Here is a 10,525-nt window from a genome sequence, read left to right on the forward strand (position 1 = left end):
CCTTGTTACTTATTACGGTCCCCATGGCAAAAGCTAATTTCGCTGTTAGGCGCGCAGCTAGCTAGCCCCGGCCGGCCCATCGGCCCCGCAATTCTGCCGTGCTTTTCAGTGGCGACTTCCGGTCTAGCCAAGACATGGGAATGATGCCATTTGCACCGGACGTACACATCATATCAGGTCTCGTCCCAGGGGAGGCACGCAGATATATAATGTGTGTGTGTGAGTGAGTGAGAGAGAGGGGGAAATAGAGAGATCTGCACAAACGAACGAAGGATTATATATACTAACTAGAGTAATATACTACGTACTGTAATAGACAATGGCAGATGCAGTGAGCATGGACGACAGTACTGCTACCAACTACACAATGCACATTGCGTGCATGCATGCAACAAAGAGAGAGACAGGGGTAGCTACCAACTCCCACAACGTCGACTAAACAAAGCAGAACCGGACCCAAACGATCACCAAAACCAACGTAGAAGCATTCGTTCGACCAGAGCACGCACATAGTCGTGGATCAGATCCAGACACTTGCCATCAACGCATTAACTCGCGAGCGATGATCAGATTCAGACAGTGCCGCGCGAGGAGAACCCGCCGCGATGGGCGCTGACCGGCCGGGGGCGCTGGTTTAGCGCCTCGAGAAGTTCTTCTCCCTTGTTCGCATCCCCCCGGCCAGCTGCATGCACACGCTAGCTACTCGTACAAACAAGCGGATCGAGCCCGGTCGGGAACGGGAATCGGCCGCCGTACGCGCCGCGCGCGCGGACGCCTTTTGCCCCTCTTCGTCGCGCGCGAGGTTTTTGTTGCGACCTCGCGGCCGGCGCCGGCACGCACGGCGGGCAGGGCCCCGTGCTTCTCGAGGCCTTGATCGGCGATTACATTATGGAGATCGTGTCGCCCCAACACGACGAGATCCGAATGTAGGGCTCGTACCTTTGCCCCCCTCCTCTCCATTGTTTTACCACTCCCTCCTAGCCTCCTAGGAGATGGAGAGATCTACTGCCCGGCCTCTCCTCGCGGATCACGTGACGCCCACACGTGCGTGCTGGTTCGACCGGCCTCGAATGTGGATTATTAGGACTACCAGATGCAACAACACTGCGATGGCCATCAATTATTCAGCTGCAGGAATAAGCGGATGATCGTGCATGCTAGCTACCGGCCTAGCGAGCTGAATCAATCACGATCAACGGCTCAGCTCTTCCGCTAGCTACTAGCTAGCTAGCCGCTCCGGTCCCGATTCATCTCGTCAGTCGGCCATGCCCTGAGCCTCCTGGCGGATCGTGTCACTCTCACTCCCTCAGTCTCTCTCTCTCTCTCTCTCTCTCTCTCTCTCTCTCTCTCTCTCTCTCTCTCTCGTACCAGCGAGCGCCCCATGCCGTGTTGTCGCATTCCACGGCATTCAATGGCGACCTGCGGCGTCCTTCACCCTCCACCGTCGCACGGCGCGAGCCCGATCGACGCACGAACCCGCTCCGCCACCCTTTTCATGAATATGGAAAGATCCCGGCCGCCCTCGCACGGGGGCGTTATACCTCTGCTTTGCTGAAAATGTTCACTGTCAGCCCCGTCTCACAGCCCCTTGGTCCTGCCCCCTGCCCGCGCCAGGCCTGCTGACTCGCCTGTGGATCAAAAGCTAGGTAGCTTTGCAGCTAGCACGACCCGTAGTCAGTCCCTACCGTGCTTCCATATTGGTCCACTCACTCACTCACCCACCAACAAGGAAGCACGAGAAAGATGCCAAGTCCTTAGTGCTGGCCAGTTTCTAAAAAATCTCCGTTTTTATCATTGTGTTTACAGACTAGCTCGTGGAAATATGTTCCGGTGGTGGCGTTATGGTACATGGTACTACCAGGATTCCAAAATCTTAAACTGTAGAAAATTTTGGGTCAGCACTCTAGGAACAACTATGTCATGTCTCATGTGTGTCTCCTTGAAACCGTCCGGGGTTTGCAAACATGCAACATGTCAACAGATGTTGCACGGAGGTGTTTTTGTGATTATTACTTTAAAACATCATTTTTTCGAAGAGTGAATGAACACCAATTTCTTTATGTATCCAAACTAAAAGGTGTAACTAATATTTTTGGCCAAACTTCGGACAGTTTCCTTGTACGCATCATAGAATGTCGCTCTCTTTTCCTTAAATAATCATGCCTTCAATTATTGCATTCCATGGGACGATCCACGTGTGAAAAATCAATCCTACCACAGTCCGAAATGTAAGTCTCTTAATTAATTTTATTAATAAACATTATTTGGTGTGAGCATTGGTACAACAAGAATTAGAAACATGGTATTGTGAGTGAATTACTGAAAACAACCACATTTAGGGCAGCCCATTGGAGAAAGTTGTGACCGGGCGTTGGCACACACAACCAATGGTGTGTAGGTCTCCTTGTTGGGCATGAGTAAATCCGATGGCTGGCTTAGTGACCACCTTTCATGCGCATCCTGGTGCACCACTTGGGGAGGGCCAGATAATCCGTTACTACTCTACTGCATCAAACACATCATCGACACAACTCTATGCACGCCACCCACCCAGATCAGAGCAATGCTACACATACCGGCGACATATTACGGGATTAACAGAGATACTTAGCTAGGATTTTTTTGATTCGATATAAATCAGGTTGAGGGGCCCACAACGGCCAAAATTGGGGAGGAGGGGGGGGGGGCTAGTTATAATACTACTACTAGGTCTTAAATTGTAGATTTTTTTATTGTTGTTAAATTGTAGAGCTGAAAGCCAAAAGTTTGGGTCAACGCTCTATGAACAACTATATCATGTGTGTCACCTATGAAACCATCAGTGTTTTGGCAACATGCAACATGTCAAGAGATGTTACACGTATATGTTTTCATGATTCTTAGTATAAAGCATCATTTCCGAAAAGTGAAGGAACACCATTTCTTTGTGTATCCAAACTAAAAGTGTATAGGCTTAACTTCACACAGTTTCCTTGTACGCTTCATAGATTGTCGATCTCTTTTCCTTAAATAGTTGTTCGTTCAATTATTGCGTTCCCAATATTACGTGAGTGTGAAGCGAAATATGTGGCTGCCCACGTGCGAAAAATCCATACTACATAATCTGAAATGTAAGTTTTTAAATTATTTTTGTTAATACATTATTTCTAAGTGTGAGCGATAAAACAAGATTATAGCATAAAAACATCATATTATGAGTAAATTACTAAAAATAACCACATTTAGGTCAGCACATTGGAGAAAGTTGTGACTGAGCATTGGCACACACAACCAATGGTGTGTAGATCTCGTTGTTGGCATATGAGCAAATCTCATGGTTGCCTCATAGGCCACCTTGCATGGATATCCCAGTGCACCACTCGGGGAGGGCTAGATCCTTCGTTAGTACTTTGTTGCATCAAACACTTCCTCGGCGCAACCCTGTGCATGCCACCCACCCAAATTTGGTTGTTGGCGTCCTTGGTAGAACACGAAAAGATGGTGGAAGCACACCCTCATGGAGGAACCATGCTAGATCTCGGTGCACCGAAGCGAGCACCACTCCCTTCTATGAAACACACATACATTTGATTGCCCCCCCCTGACTTAAGTACATGGTAGCACTAGCAAAGGGGACTGACATGGGACATTGCCCCCCTAATCTCTTACAAACACATGTATTACTACTCCTAATCCTCTATTTAACTAAGAAATTAGCTAGATTTAGTTGATTTGGCCCCTCCTAACCTTATACGACTAGTTTGGTCCCCTTTACGTGCAGCTCTGGCTCCACTAATGCGAGCTTGACGATGATACCCCATAGATGAAGGGGAAACACGGTGGAGGGTCAAGATCAACACTGGCGAGCACGACAACTCACTAGTGCAGAACAGGGCAATAGCACCGGTTCGTAAGGCCCTTTAGTGCCGGTTTCGGAACCGGCACTAACATTTCGGCACTAAAGCCCCCCCCCCCCCTTTAGTACCGGTTCAGCACGAACCGGTGCTAAACGGCAACCACGTGGCACGAGCCAGCTCCGGGGGCCGGGAGCCCTTTAGTACCGGTTGGTAACACCAACCGGTACTAAAATGTTTGGGGGATTTTTGGTTTTATGATTTCTTTTTCATTTAATTTTGTGTTTTCCATTTTAATTCTTTTTTGTTTGCTGGTATTTTACGGTACTACACATTGTACACGTTATGCATATATATATATAAATAGAATTTCTAGTAGAACCAATCATATATATATATATATCATCAATGTCTCATAAACCACCATATTAATTTACACATACACACATGTATAGCTATATACAATTTCTCCTACATATGCATGTTGCCTTCGGAGCCAGTGGCATTAGCCTAATTGGTGCCTTCGGAGCACGATGACAATTGGAAGTGGTTCATGACATGTTCGATGGGGGCGGTAGCGGGTAATAGTATTCTCCCTTCGGATTTATGACCTGGTCGAGCAAAAATACCGCTATTTTCTCTTGAAGTGCTTCTACGCGCTCCGTTTCTAGGAGCTTGTCCCGCACCTCTTTGAACTGTTAAGAAGGAGATCAATATGCATGTGTATTAGTTGTGTGACTAGATATCGATAATGGTGTAAAAATTGTGAATAGTGTTCTGACAAGCGTACCCATTCCTGTCTTTGAGATCTGCTCCTTTCGAACGCCATCATGCGAATGTTCTCGCAAACGCAGTATGCACACAGATTAGTCCCCTGCGCCTGCTTCAGGGCCTTTATTACGAGAATGGAATTTAATTTGATCAGATAATAATTAATCAAGCATGATAATTAAATAGATGGCAGCTAGCTAGCTAGCTAGTACTACTTAATTACTTACCTTGGATCGAAACCATTTCAGCTGTGGTTTCCATTCGCTTTCCGTGACGCTGATGAACCTTGCCCAAGCCCTGCCCGCCGACGAAGAAAATGAATAAAGGGGTTATTAAATAGTTCATATCATGAAATGACGAACTAAATAGGCCGAGATATATAGTTAATAATGATTGAAATTACCTGTTGACTATCCCATACAAGATGTTGTAGTCACTATTTGCTTTGAGTAGCGAGTCTAGTATTTCAACTGTTCCGGCGTCAACTTTAATGATACACAAGATCCAGTGAAATCTGCATGCACACACGTTTGCATGTCTTAATTAAGCGGGCATATGTAAGCAAAAACATGTAGCTAGCTAGTAGGCAAAAACAGAGAATTTGTAGTACAAGAAAGTGTGACTCACTCGAAGTTGTAAGAAAGTAGTATATCTTCATTGTATTTGAGGCGCTTCAAGAACTCTAGCATACTGTCCTCTACCTCTTTTTCTTGATGATTGTTTATTTTCCATGTGTATTCATTAACGGTGTTTGGGTCAATGAACCCAATGCCATAGCGTCCACCTTTTCTCATTTCATACATCTTCATCCTGCATAATACCACAGAAAAGAATATAGTGAGGATAATTATAGCTAATGATTGATCAAAAGGGTCACTACAGCTAGCTTGAGACTTAAATTACAGAAAGAAATCACTTACAGACAATAGCAACTGACGATAGATTTGTCGAGTGCGTCTTGATTGTATAACTAAAACAGTTCAGGATACTCAACGACCACAGCTTTCTCATGGTAGTAATCATCCTTCTTGACATACACCATGAGGGACTCTCGATTGGATCTCTTGGTAATGTCCATGTACCATTGATGCAATTCATACATTCTCGTTGGGAGCTTGTTGACATCTTCTGGCTCGACCAAAGGTTGGCCCCGGACATATTTCCGTTTTATTTCCTCCTCTGTAATCCCAGGCATGTCCTCGATCTCGAGGAGTTGTCCAACGGTGATCTTGAGTTCTTCAGCCTGCATTATATGCTCCTGGGTTATTACCACATCGCCCACCTCGGGAACGTAAACTGTTTGGCCACAATAATATTGGGCGCGCGTACTGTCACGTGTTGTTGGCGGCACAACAAGCGGGGGGATCGATTGCGCCGCTTGTTTTCCCAGCTGGGCAACGGTTTTCCCGCATTTTTTGACAATTGCTTGTTGTTTGCTCAAGCTCGATCTCGCCTCCTTCTGCAGACGTCGTCGATGTGGCGCTCATAGTCTGTGTCAACAGGCTTAGGAGCTGGTGGTTGAGCCATACGAATGAAGTGGTCAACTACTTCCACAGGCACTTTCTCCCTTGGCGGCGGTGGCGGTTTCGGTCCAAAATGGGCGTCGACTTCTGCCCGCACTATGGCATTGGTTTGCTCCTCGATCCTGTCGTAATCCCTCACAGGAAGAGGAGTAGTGAGGTTTGGACCATATTTATATCGCTTGCCTCCGCCTGTACTTCCTGTACTATGACCTCGACTGGTACCGCTATGCACCATAGCTGCGGGGTGTCTCTTCTGCGATTGCTGAGGCGGCGGAGACGGCTGACGGGGCTGAGTTGGACGAGGAGGAGTGGCCTGAAGCTGTGCCGGACTTGGAGGAGGAGTGGCCTGAGGTTGTGCCGGACTTGGAGGAGGAGTGGACGTCTGACGCTGTGTCGGACTTGGAGGAGGAGTGGCTTGACACTTTGCCGGACTTGGAGGAGGAGGAGTGGCCTCACGCGTTGGTGGACTTGGAGGAGCGGGAGTCTGCTGACTCGGTGGCGGACTTCGACGAGGAGTCGGGTGACGCGGTGTCGGTGGCCTTCGAAAAATGATGCAATCCTTTCTCCATAGGATGATACGATGTTTGGCATCTCCGAGTGTGTGCTCCTCATCACCTCCAGGAATGTCAAGCTCTAGCCCCGAATATTGGTCCACCACCTCATCAACCAAGACACGAGCATAGCCCGCTGGAATCGGGTTGCAATGGAAGGTTGCCTCGGGGGAATTTGAAAAAGCAACGACGTCCGCCACCTTCATGGATATGTTCTTCATTTTGAAGTGTAGCTCGCAGTTAGTGTTCTCCGTGATGTCATCCACGGGGTATCTATCCAGCACTACTGCGTCGCCTGGGGCGGAACCCACGCTGCTTCTCGGCATGGATGGGGCGGTGGTATCCAATGCTGGATCATCCGCTAGCTGCTGCAGCTGCTGAGACCCCCTTTGCTGGCTAAGTGAGTCGATCTGCTCCTGCTGCCGTTGGAATTTAGCTGCCAATTCCGCTTGACTTGCTTCTAGGCCTTGAAGGCGTTCATAGTCGAGCTTCCTTTGCTCCTCCTCCATCTTCCTCTTCTTCTCCTCCGCAATCTTCTTTCTCGCACGGGTTCTGTAGTCGGCGTTCCAGCCCGAAAACCCCTCATACCACGGAATAGCGCCCTTGCCTCGTGTTCTTCCCGGGTGTTCAGGATTTCCCAGGGCACGCGTAAGCTCGTCGTTCTCTCTGTTGGGCTGGAACACCCCCGATCGAGCCTCTTCTATTGCAACAAGTAGCGCATCGTCGGCTCCGTTCAGACATGCCTTCGTCGAAACATTGCCTGTCTTCGGGTCCAACTCCCCGCCATGCGCATAGAACCAAGTCCTGCACCTGGGGGGCCATCTCTTACTAACCGGAGTGACACCTGCATCCTCCATCTCTTTCTCAGACTTATCCCACTTAGGCATTGCCACCGCGTAGCCACCTGGCCCCAGCTTATGGAACTTATCCTTTTTTTCGGCATTCTTCTTGTTTATTCTCGACCGTTCCTTAGCTAATTCTGAATCCTTGAATTTCACGAAATCGTCCCAATGAGCACTTTGATTCTCTAGTATCCCCTCGAATACTGGAGTCTTCCTTCCTCCCTTGACGTACTTCTCCCACGTCATTCTCTTGTGGTTCTTGAATGCAACCGCCATCTTCCTAAAAGCAGCGTCCTTGACTTTCCGCACGTCTGCTTCTGTGAAATTATCTGGTAGGGTGAAATGTTCCATGAGAGTATCCCAAAGCAGATTTTTTTGATTCTCGTCGACAAAAGTAACATCTGGACGTGGATTTGCTGGCTTTCTCCATTCTTGAAGGGAGAACGGGAGTTGGTCCTTCACAAGAACTCCGCACTGACGAACGAACTTGTCCGCAATCTTCTTAGGCGCTAATGGTTCGCCATTAGGTCTGATTGCCTCGATATTGTACTTTACGCCCTCCTTCAACTTTTTATTCGGGCCTCGTTTCGTCCTTTTGCCTGAAGATTTGCTCGATCCGGATGGCTGAAAGAAGAAAGATCGATTCGTTAATATATCTTCAACTCATTTAAGACATGCGATGATCATCAGATTCCTGCTTATATAAATATATATACCTCGTCGGTGTTTGTTGTTTCAGGATCAACATGTTCTTCGTCGTAGTTCATGACTTCATCTTCTCGGTCGTCGCGATCGAATATCATATCACCCTCTCCGGTGTTGTTTAGAAATTCGGAGCCGTCAAAATCTTCTTCATTCTGATCATCATCTGGCCCGCGTATGATATCGAGCATGGTCTGTTCTCTCTCTCTGTCGGTATTGTCCGCCATAGCTTTTATTTAACTATGCCAAAAGAAATATAAAACAATTTAGTATAATCTCGAATAATAGATATAATCTCGAATACATCGTCTCGAATAATAGATATAATCTCGAATACATCATCTCGAATAATAGATATAATATTGAATACATCACTAGCTAGCTAGCTAGCAAGCTAATAAAGATCGAATAGTACAGAATAATCTAGGCCACTCACGGTTCCTGAGGTGCGTGCGGTGGACACCCAAAGAGAAGGAACCATCACTGGATCATAGCTTGGGTGATCTCCCCAAAGAACCTGCCAGGTATTGGAGAACCTGACGTCCATAGCAGCCATGTAGCGATGGACGTGCTCGTCCTCCTCCCTGACACGGCGACGTACCACCTCCGGCGGGGCCGGCTCCCTCCGCACCGAAAGTGGCCCACGTGAATGCCACCAAAGGAGATGAGGGTCGATGACGGGACCCGGGGCCGGGTTCCTCACCAAGCGTCGCGCCCCTGAAGGTAGCACCTCCCAGTGCCAGCCCGGCGGAGCCCAGTCCCGGACATGGGTCCTCTGAAGCAGGACGTCGTCGCGGACGTGTCGACGGCGAGGATGCGGGCCGGGCATCGTCGACAACAAAATACTATATGCCGCAAAAGTAAAGTAACATTTTTTAAATGATGGATTGTGATGATTTCATATATGCAAATTCTAAATTTTATAACTAAAAATATAAGAAACTAAAAAAACATTGATCATCGTCTAACAATTTGAAATTAATCTAATTCATCTAGCTAGCTAAAACTAACATTTCCAAAATTTCTAACATTTCTATAACATTTGACATTATATATATTATAACTAACATTTCTACATACTATTTGACATTAATCTAATCTAATTAATTAATTCATCTAAAACTTTGTATGAAAAACAGAAAAACAGAAAAAACTAAAAGCTAAAAACAGAAAAATTGTGTGTGTGTGCGCGTCTAGTATGTGTGTGTAGTGTGTGTGTGTGTGTGCATGTAGTGTGTGTGCGCGCGCGTGTGTGTGCGCTACGGTCGGCGCCGGCGCCGGCGCCGGTGTGCGGTACGATCGATTGGAGGGAGGAGAGGGGCCGGGGGAGGGGCTCACAGCGCGCGCGGGCAAGGTCGAGGCGATGGCGAGGGCGAGGTCAATCCAAAGGCGACGGCGATGGCGAAGCGAGGGGATCGGCGACCGGGACGGCGAAGGGGGTGCCGCGGAGTCGACGGGGACGACGCGACGAGGACGGGGGCGTCGCGGAGTCGACGGGGACGGCGCGACGGGGCGGCGACGGCGCGGGACGGGGCGGCGGCAGAGAGAGGTGGGAGATGAGAAACTGAAAATTTTCGAAGTGTTTCTTATATAGGGGACACCTTTAGTACCGGTTGGAGCCACCAACCGGTACTAAAGGCCTGTTTTGGCCAGGCCAAGCGGGGGGGGGGGGGGGGGAGCACCCCCCTTTAGTACCGGTTCCTGGCTCCAACCGGTACTAAAGGCCCCCCCCCTTAGTACCGGTTGGTGCCACGACCCGGTACTAAAGGGGGTGCGCTGCCAGGCGAGGGGTGCAGAAGTTTAGTCCCACCTCGCTAGCCGAAGGGCGCTCACACCTGCTTATAAGCCCCGCCGCCGCTGCTGTCTCGAGCTCCTCTCTAAAGCAGGCCTTCTGGGCCTACCTCTGCTACTCTGCCCTGTGGGGCCTATTGGGCTTGCGGGCCTGCATCCTGGCCCAACAACAGGTTGGGTTTCTAGTCGTATGCAGGCCGCTGTGGCCGGTAGGTGGGCTTTTTTCATTTAGTTTTTTATTTTCTGCTTTATTTATTTTGTTTTATTTATTTTTAGTTGTTTTTTGCTGTATTTAGAGTTTCTTTGTGAATATTTTTGATAGTTTTTAGAAACTTTCAGTTAGTGCCGGTAGTTTTTAAATTTGAATAGTTTAAATTTTGAATTATTTGAAATTTGTGTGAATCACTAGTTTGTGAATAACTTGACTTTAAAAATACATTTTCCAGTGATTCTTTTTTCTTATGTTTAATATTAGTGTGTTTTATCATTATATTCAATTTGGTAATGCTTAA

This window comes from Triticum urartu, chromosome 5A (genome assembly GCF_056163025.1).
Source record: "Triticum urartu cultivar PI428250 chromosome 5A, HENAU_Tu73, whole genome shotgun sequence".
Taxonomy (NCBI): Eukaryota; Viridiplantae; Streptophyta; class Magnoliopsida; order Poales; family Poaceae; genus Triticum; species Triticum urartu.